Source organism: Coturnix japonica, chromosome 2, assembly GCF_054131305.1.
Source record: "Coturnix japonica strain WE chromosome 2, WE-NBRP24, whole genome shotgun sequence".
Lineage (NCBI taxonomy): Eukaryota > Metazoa > Chordata > Aves > Galliformes > Phasianidae > Coturnix > Coturnix japonica.
Window position 1 is genome coordinate 125,686,481 of NC_140664.1, and position 8,682 is coordinate 125,695,162.

The 8,682-nt window shown below is 43.2% G+C and overlaps 1 long non-coding RNA gene across 1 annotated transcript; it reads left to right on the plus strand.

Moving 5' to 3' along the window:
* The first annotated feature begins 2,131 nt into the window (after positions 1 to 2,131).
* On the plus strand, positions 2,132 to 8,444 carry LOC146762150 (uncharacterized). Its single transcript, XR_014943730.1, has 2 exons — positions 2,132 to 2,362; positions 8,258 to 8,444. It is a non-coding gene; the product is annotated as an uncharacterized LOC146762150 (long non-coding RNA).
* Positions 8,445 to 8,682: the final 238 nt, after the last annotated feature.

An 8,682-nucleotide genomic window follows, 5' to 3' on the forward strand; every position in this document is an offset into this window, starting at 1 on the left:
CCAAAGAAGCCAAGAAGTTCACCATGTTTCAAGTCAGATGTATTTATTGTAGCAGAACAATTACCAAGGAATTCTGTTTGTTTTATAATGTGTTTTTAAGCTGATACGCTGATTTGCAGGCACCACACAAGAATATAATGCAACAGTAAGTTTGATATGGGCCATGTCAAGGGAAACTGTTCACTAGGGTTTACCCTTTGAGCCCCAGTTCACATCAAATGGTACAATGGCAATATTGCTCTTCCTATGACCTTCCCATTGCCTACTGGAATCCAACTCCTTTTTGGGTACCAGGGGCCTGAAAAGGGCTGACATTGGCAGAAGTGGACAACTGGGAAGTTGGACAAGAGCAACTGATTGCTGGCTGATTGTGGCCATGTAACGGTAAGGTGCTTTGCTCCCATGATTATATAAGAACAGTAGTGTTTTCAAAGCCTGTTCTTGTCCTGAACTGGCATCTCAAAAGGAAGGAGGAAAAACAATGTTTGTCATTGTCTGGCTCATTTTCTCTAAATCAATCTGTCTTCAAGGCAATCGGTCTGAACTACTTATGCAGGATACCTATACAACCAGTGGGGAAAGACTGGCATGTCCACAGAGCTCAGGATCTTGTCACAGTTAAACATTTTTCTTAGTCTGGGAAATCAAACTGAGCAAAACCACTCCAAATCAAAGTCTGCTCACTTTCTGCCTCTATCTCCTATTTGTCCTGCAATCAAAATCTCCAGCAAGCTGCCGCCAAAGCCTATCCACCCACATGGCTACAAACATGCAGGCATTACTGCACTCAAATTAATCATTACCCTTATCACAGTCACGGCATTTGAGTTGAGCAGATCAGAGAATGGCACAAAAGCTGCTGTCCTACACACACTTTCTTTGGTAGCAAAGTCCACTTTGGAAATGATACCATCTGTCCTCTGCCACTGAATGCCATAGAAGCAGATCCAGTTTGTACTGAAACAGGATTTTTGCCTATTAAAATAGACTGTTTTAATATTTTCTCATTTTACAGCATTGGGGCTCACTTTCCTAGATGTCCAAAGTTGAAATGACTGACCTTTAATTCATGTGTTCCTTGAGTAAAAAACACAACAATATTCAGCAACAAAGAGTTGTACAGAGAGAGCCTTTCTGCTGTAGTCTGAATGACAGAACACTGGATCAGAGAGGCAGAATTCCAGTACTGGGCAATTTTAACAACAGATTTGATTCGCTTCCGTCATGGAAGCCTAACTTTTGTTTGATACAGGCACTGCACAAGAGGCTAGAATAAGCAAACAACCTCTTGCAGTCTCTTCCAGTGATTCCTTTTCTTCCAAATAGCATCTACAAACTGATGTGATGCTATGCAGCCTGAAAAATAGGAAGTCAGGCTATGTTCACTACGTAACTATGGTCACGAGGTCTTCTGTAGCGACTGATAAGCAGCTGGGTATCAGATTAATAAGTCAGATGTCTGCAGTCCATTAAAAGTCCTACAAAAGCCTACATAAATACTTGTGGCATCCTAAGATGATGTGCAGACCAAGAAACATCCATGCACATCATTTAAGTATGATTGGCATAAAAGGAACGTGCAGCAGTGAATAAGAGTGGAGAGATGAGATGTATCTCTTGTATATAAACAGAATAACATACCAACTGAGAAGATTCATAACAGATGATGACTAACAAAACCCAAATGCAGGCTGTACACAAACTGCCTGCATGTATTTCAAGGGAAGTAATTTGAGTTTTTTGTTTTTTAATCTTTAGGTGTTTGATGAGATTTAGTTCCCCTTCATCTGCTCAGAGACCTGCACGGATAGGCAGGGAGGTACAAGTGTGTGATGAATCCAATGTGGAGTTTTATGTATGGGAAAGGTTTCATCCCTCTTACAGATTAATTCTTTAATCCACAAAGAAAGGAGGATTAGATAAATTGGTAGCAGCCATGGTCCAAAAATGGTTCTGAAGGAGCAGCTAGAGGAAAGCCTACAAGGACGCACCAAACCAAGGTGCCAGGACCTGCCCTACTGGAGTGGGTCAAATTCTAAGTGTTTTGACTCGTTACTTAGTTGGGCCCACATTATTTGCTTAATGACCATCCACAAACGTTTGTACAAAAGGCTGGGATTCTCGCCTGTGCAAACTTTTTGGAATAGTTTATCTTCAGTCAGTGAATCATGGTTTGGGACCAACATTAAGATGGTGACTAGCAAATAGTCAGTGGCAAAGAACTCCGCTCAGCCATGCCAGCAGATGGGTTGAAACCTGCGTGTTCTCCTGTGGCCATGGTGGATACAGGCAGATAATCTCCTACCTCCTGGCCTGTGACACAGCTCCTCCTCTTCATGTTCAGGCACGGGAACATTTTCTTGTAAGTGTGGATAACTGTTGCAACTACAATTATAGATAGTAAATGCATTAGAAAAGGTAAAGTGTCCGGGTGAGTGACTCATAAAAAGGAAAAAGGACACAGCTTGTCAAAGGCATCCACAACAAATGGCCTGCTCTGTTCTTTCCTCTGGTTCAGCAAGGCTATGATTTGTAGCTCCTGAGTTGCGCTTGGACTCAGCAGAATTCTGACTGTGGAAGCTCAGCTCAAGGGATACAGGCAGAAGGCTGTAACCTGAGAAAGGATCCCTCAAACAACGCCGTCAGGCACTGCGGTGCTGTTTCTTGTTCACCCCCCCTCAATGATTTGTTTACACTGGAATGGAAAGGTAAAATAATACTCACTTTTGTAAACAGATCATCAGTAAAAAAAAAACTTTTGTTAATATTAATAAATAGCTTTCTTAAGAACCCCAAGTCCCTGTGGTAGGTATTAGCCTTTGGTTTCCAGTTACTCAGCTTCTTTACAAGTCTTAGAGATCTCATAAACTTTGAATGTTGTAGTAAAAATATTTATAGGGTAAGTCAAAGAAAAACATAAAATTGCATTCAAGTTTTGACATGAGTAAAACTACTTATCCTGCTTATTTTTTATTATGAAAAGTTGGATGCTGTGACCTCACTAAAAAATGATAGCTATTTAGGCAGAAAGGTTGGAAAGGATTTTGTACATGTTATTATTTCCTTTCTAAAGTATTAATATTTACCTTGGGAAACTCTTAAGTGCTTAATTGGAAAAGACAGACAAGCGGTGCTAGTGGTGTCACAAGCTGTTTACGGAGTTAAAACGAAGCTCTGCGTGATAATTCCAGATGATACTGGAGCAAGAAGCTAGACCAACCTGTATTTTCACCATGCTTGATAAAGTCTAGATCCACTAAGAAACTCTGAGTTCCACATTAAGTGCTTAAATTCATCAGCCAAATCCTAGAAAGCCTAGTTTCAACTTTCCCAACTCTGTAGATGCTTAAAGGCCTTACAGCATCCCTGTGGCAGCATGTCTGCAGCCATCGCACCCTGCTCTAGACCTCGCTGGACTGCAGGGAGCTCCAGATAAGCACTGTCATACCTTGCCACAACCTTATCTCACTTGTCAAGTGGGATCCAGCTGGTAGGCTCAGAGGATACTTGATGAATCATACTTTGCATGGCAAGCAGCACAGGACACAATTTCTAGGACTGGGCTATGTGTCTGCTGGTCTGTACTGTATCCAGCAGTGCTGGGAAAGGGAGTCCTGTTTTTGAATTCTCACCTGATTCCAGGCCTTCTCACATCCCAGGGAAGTGTCTGAGACAGTCTGAGATGTGTTTTCCTCCACCTATTTGTTGATTTGGTTCTGTGTTGCAGAAGTAATTAGAATTTATGGGAGGCTGCAAGTTAGAAAGAGGCACTCATTCACCCCTAGGTTATAAAGATATTTACAGAATGTACAGAAAAGCTGCAGTGAAGTCTGACCCAGGCTAAAAGAAATAAATTGCTTCCTACAAATGTTCAACAAATAGTTCTTGTTAATAATTTCCCTAATGAATGTTGATTCATGTCCATGACCCCAGCAGGAGGATCTGGGGGATGGCTTACAGTGGACAGCAATGGGAACCTCCATGAAAGTCCTTTCCTGTGAAAAACTGTTGTGTTCCTGCTTCACCTCCAATTTTGTGTTAACATTGTGTTAGAAAAGTGAAGGATTCCTCAGGGGCAAACAGCAGAAAAACCCTTTTCTTCAGTCCTGACCAAGGATCCCTGTGTTGCAGATGAGCCAGGAGTGGAGATGCTCTACGGGGAACCAGGTCAGGGCTTTGTGGGAGGGGGTGAGCAGCAGCTTGTACCACTGCACTTAACGCCAGCTGCTCTGACAGTGTTAACACACACCTGGAGCTTTTTACTGCTATTATAAAACAGGAGTTCAGTTAACTTACTGTCCCACAATGTTTAGACAGAACATATACAAAGGTTTCAAGACCACAAGCCAAAATCTTAAGAAAAAATATGTGCTATAATAATAAGTCACTGCTTCTGTTTTGAGACCTCGTTTTCATGAGGTGACCAATACATGGCTGTCCTTTCTCTTCCTTTGTCTTTCATAGGTGAGGCATTATGACTTGTCTTAGGGATAGTCTTTAAGGATAACAACACAGAAATAATTTCACAAGAACTTTCACTTCTTGCAGCATCCACCACAAGTTACAACATAAAACCACCAAACTCTTGAAGATTATGTGAGGGTTATAGCTTGAAGAGCCATTAAATCAGGCAACCATTATTCAGGGTATTTCAGTAACAAAAAAGAAATGTTTTAATGCTGTCTTTTTAATGCCCTGCTTACTATGCACAATCTTGGTTTTAGTCAAGCTTCCTCACTAAGATCTGGGGATAAATACCAAGTTCACATGCGCACACAAGTTCTGAACTTTGAACAAATGCGGTATGTTAATACATATTAATCTGTTTACTTAGCCCATGACTGGTCACAGCCAATAAATCCATAAATCCCGGCTCTGCTGATTGTGTGGCTGGCATATAAGCATGCAGTGCACAATGGAAAACCTGGAAATTTGTCAGCTCAAGGACCTTTCTTTGCAAAATGAGAAGGTGCTTATGCTAAAGATGTGCCTTCAGAGGCCAGTTGTGATTCGCCACACGGTGACAGCTCGTTTGGGTTTGCACACAGTACAGAATGGGATGCTGCTCTCACCTCAAGGACGTGACCCTGAATTTTCTGACTTGCTGAATGCTGCCCATGAGTACAGCCTTGGAGACCACACTGAACTGTCACGCAAGACATACAAATGGACATTAACAGGGCATGTTTGTGTGATTTTTGACCTTGATAGAACAGGCTGGGTAAGACTCTTGTATTTTACATGGCTGTAGAACTGATTTCCTTGCAGAATAGACACATAGATGTTAATTCAAAGCTATTGTGCAACCTCACCACAGAGGCATGTGGTGCTGCCTTGTGTTGGGTGTGTTAGCACTGAGCTTGATGTTGTAATGACTGCGTGCCTCACTTGAGGGCTTAGGGGTAACTGGCCTCCAGGGATACTGCACTTTGAGTTTGAATCCTTTACTAAAATCATCTGACTGCTTGTTTGGAAACTGACAAAAAAAAAGTCTCTCTGCTGTATTTTACATGACCTTTTGAACAGGATGCAAGGCTGAGAGAGAGCCCAGCTCTGGGTTCCTGCTGGCTACATCCTCCTGGCTCTCCCCATTCTGTTATCTTTGGTACCAAAGACTCACAGCCAGCAGGTCTGAGACACAGCCTCCTGGAACAAATCCGTGACTTGATGTGCCTGAAAAAGCACTGCTGTCTGGGGGCGGGGGGCACAGGATCCCCCAGCTCTGCTGTCTGTAAGTGGCTCTGGAGCGTGCTGTGCTCAGGGTGCTGGGGTCTGTCCCCACTTAGTGAAGACAGATGTGAGTGCTGAGCGAGCAGCAGCTAACAGACTTGCAGAGCAACATTGGCAGGGTGCCCTGCTTTTCAGATTTCAGTGCACCTCCAAAAACTAAAAAAAAAAAAAAAAAAAAAAAAAGCAGAAAAAAAAAAGCCCTCTCTACATTTTGGCTTAGAGCGAGGCTCTGGTGTAAGCAGTTCATCAAGACACACTCTCTTTAGCTCCTTAAACACACAGCTAGATCAAAATAAAGTATGAAGAGCATAAAGTAACTCTCAGACACCATTTATTAACACTGAGGCCTGCTGCAGGAAGAAAGTGACCCAGTAAATATCCTCTCTGAGTAGTAAAATAGCTGCTGTAAGGAGTTATAAGAACTTTTGTGAGCTGTAATTCCCTTAGGAAAAAAAAAAAAAAAGAGAGAGAGAGAGAGAGAGAGGTTTTTACAATCTTTCATCTCTGCTTGAAAGCAGAAGTAAAAAGCCTGCCCCTAAACAACTAGGTGCTTGTGAGCAGCCTGCTAATAATGTCATCTTCTGCCTGGTCTTAAAGCAAAAGAGAGATATGGATGGAAAACAAACTCACAAACAGTGCTGCTCAGCTTTATGAGTGCTGGGACTTCAAAGATGGGAAGAAAAGCTCCTCAGGCTGGCTGCCCTGGGGACCAAGAGTTCAGCAGCTTTCAGAGTATATTCTGCATTTGAAATTCACAGTGTTCGATAAAGCTGCGAATGGATATCTTACAGTGGAGGTTCTGCACACTACAAACCCTGGTGAGGTACTGGAACAGGCTGCCCAGGGGAGTGGTGGAGTCGTATCTCTGGAGATGTTTAAAGAAAGGGCAGATGTGATACTAAAGGACATGGTTTGCTGGGCAGTATTGGTGGTAGATGGGCAGCTGGACCAGATGATCTTATGGGTCTTTTCTGACCTTAATGATTCTACATTTCTACTCTGGCTCATTGGAAAAACCAACAAGAGACACATACTTACGTTCTGCTTTACATGTTGTATTTCAGTGAGGTTTGTTTTACAAAAAGCTGTGGTGTGATGATGTGTGTGTGAATACCATCTTCCTTTACTAGTCACTAAACCAAAGCAGAAATATTGCACAAAGCTAAGTCCAATGCAATGTATTCCTCTTTATCTCCCTTCTGTATCCCTATTTCCCCATGGCAACTGACAGTTTGGGTCTAGCTGCTCAGTGTCTCAGAAAGTTTACAGCAAGTGTTGTAGCAATCAGAAACATGATTGTCCTCCCAGGGTTTGGGACAGTGATGGCAGCACATATCAAAGCAGCTGGAAAGAGAACAGCCAGAACAATTTCCCTGTTTGCTGTAGAAACAGCAGTGAAGGACACTAAAAAGAAATGTAGCTGATAGCATGATCCCTGCCAGTGCTGTGCTTGCAAATAATGAGTTAAACAGTGAGTTGAGTAAAATAAATGCTTTTTTTTTTTTTTCCTTCCGTGGACAACTGAGTCTCTAACAAGAACCACGTCTGTAATAAAAGTTATGATGTCTCTAGCAGGAACTGGTAGTGCAAATCAAACATACCATTAGCTTGTCAGGCTCAGCCAAGTGAAATAACAAGCAGCTGGGTAGTGCTGTACACTGAAATGGAAAACTGTTGCCCCTTAACAGAAGATTTCCTCAGAGAAAATTAAGCGCGAGGGGCAGCAACAGACCTGGTTATTCATGAGCACAGTGTCACGGGGAGGTCAGGGGAAGGACCTCACTTAAACCATCATTCTGGTTCAAAAAATGCTGCCTGACTACTGAAGTCAGCAGCACAAACCCTCCCCAACACCTCAATGAGCACATCGGTGGAGCAGAGATGTGCTTGACCCCATGCCTGGCTGCTGCCACCAGGAGAAGCAGAGGCAGGAGGGCCCCTGGCCATGTCACCTCCCTCTGATCGGCCAGATGGGCTAGCAGGCACAAGTGAAGGGTCAGACTGTGCCTGGGAAATGGGGAGAAGGTAGACATACCTTGTTTCTGAAGAATAATCAAAGAATCATAGAAATATGGAATTGTGGAATAGTTTGGGTTGGAAAAGACCTTGTCAATGCGTAGTTCCAACTCTCCTGCCGTGGTATTGGTGATCAGGTTGCCCAGGACCCAATCTAGTGTGGCCCTGAATGCACTGGGGACTGGGCATCCACAACGCCTGTGGGCAGCCCAATGCACCAACCTATGAGTAAGGAATTTACTTCTAACATCCAACCTAAATCTCTCCTCTTTTGGTTTAAAACCACTCCTCCTTGTGCTATCACTATCAGCCTGTGTAAAATGATGGCTTCTCTTCCGCTTCAAAGCTCCCTTCAAGTACTAGAAGGCTGCAATGAGGTATTCCTGGAGCTTTTTCTTCTCCAGTCCCAGCTCCCTCAGCCTGTCTCCATAGGAGAGGTGCTCCAGCCCTCTGAACATCCTTTTGATCCCTCTGGACCCTCTCTGACAGCTCTGCATCTTTCTTGTCCCAGACAGGGAACCCCAACACAACATGGAAACTGAAGCATTCTGCTGCACCAGAAGAGGAATTGGAGGCAGACTGTGTTCATCTAGATGGGATTCTGTATTTTCAAACAATTGGGTTGTATGAGTTTTTGTACTTTCAAACAATTGGGCTAGAATAAATTTTTGTACTTTGGGGCTTTCAGCTAAAACCAAGCAGTCTGTGTTGTCGTGTTCTCTTTTACAAGTGTTTGGCTAATGGAGCCTGGGTGGCAGAGTGGAAAATTGTTTGGGAGGTTTGAGTAGCCCTGTGTGTGTTCCGGGGCCCAGCAGCCAGACATTGTTTATTGAGTCCTATGAGGGATCCTGGTAATCACTGCTGATTTGCAAAAGCATATCTGCTGCCCATGTGCATCAATTAGATTACAGCATTTGTGTACAAATCACAGACTTG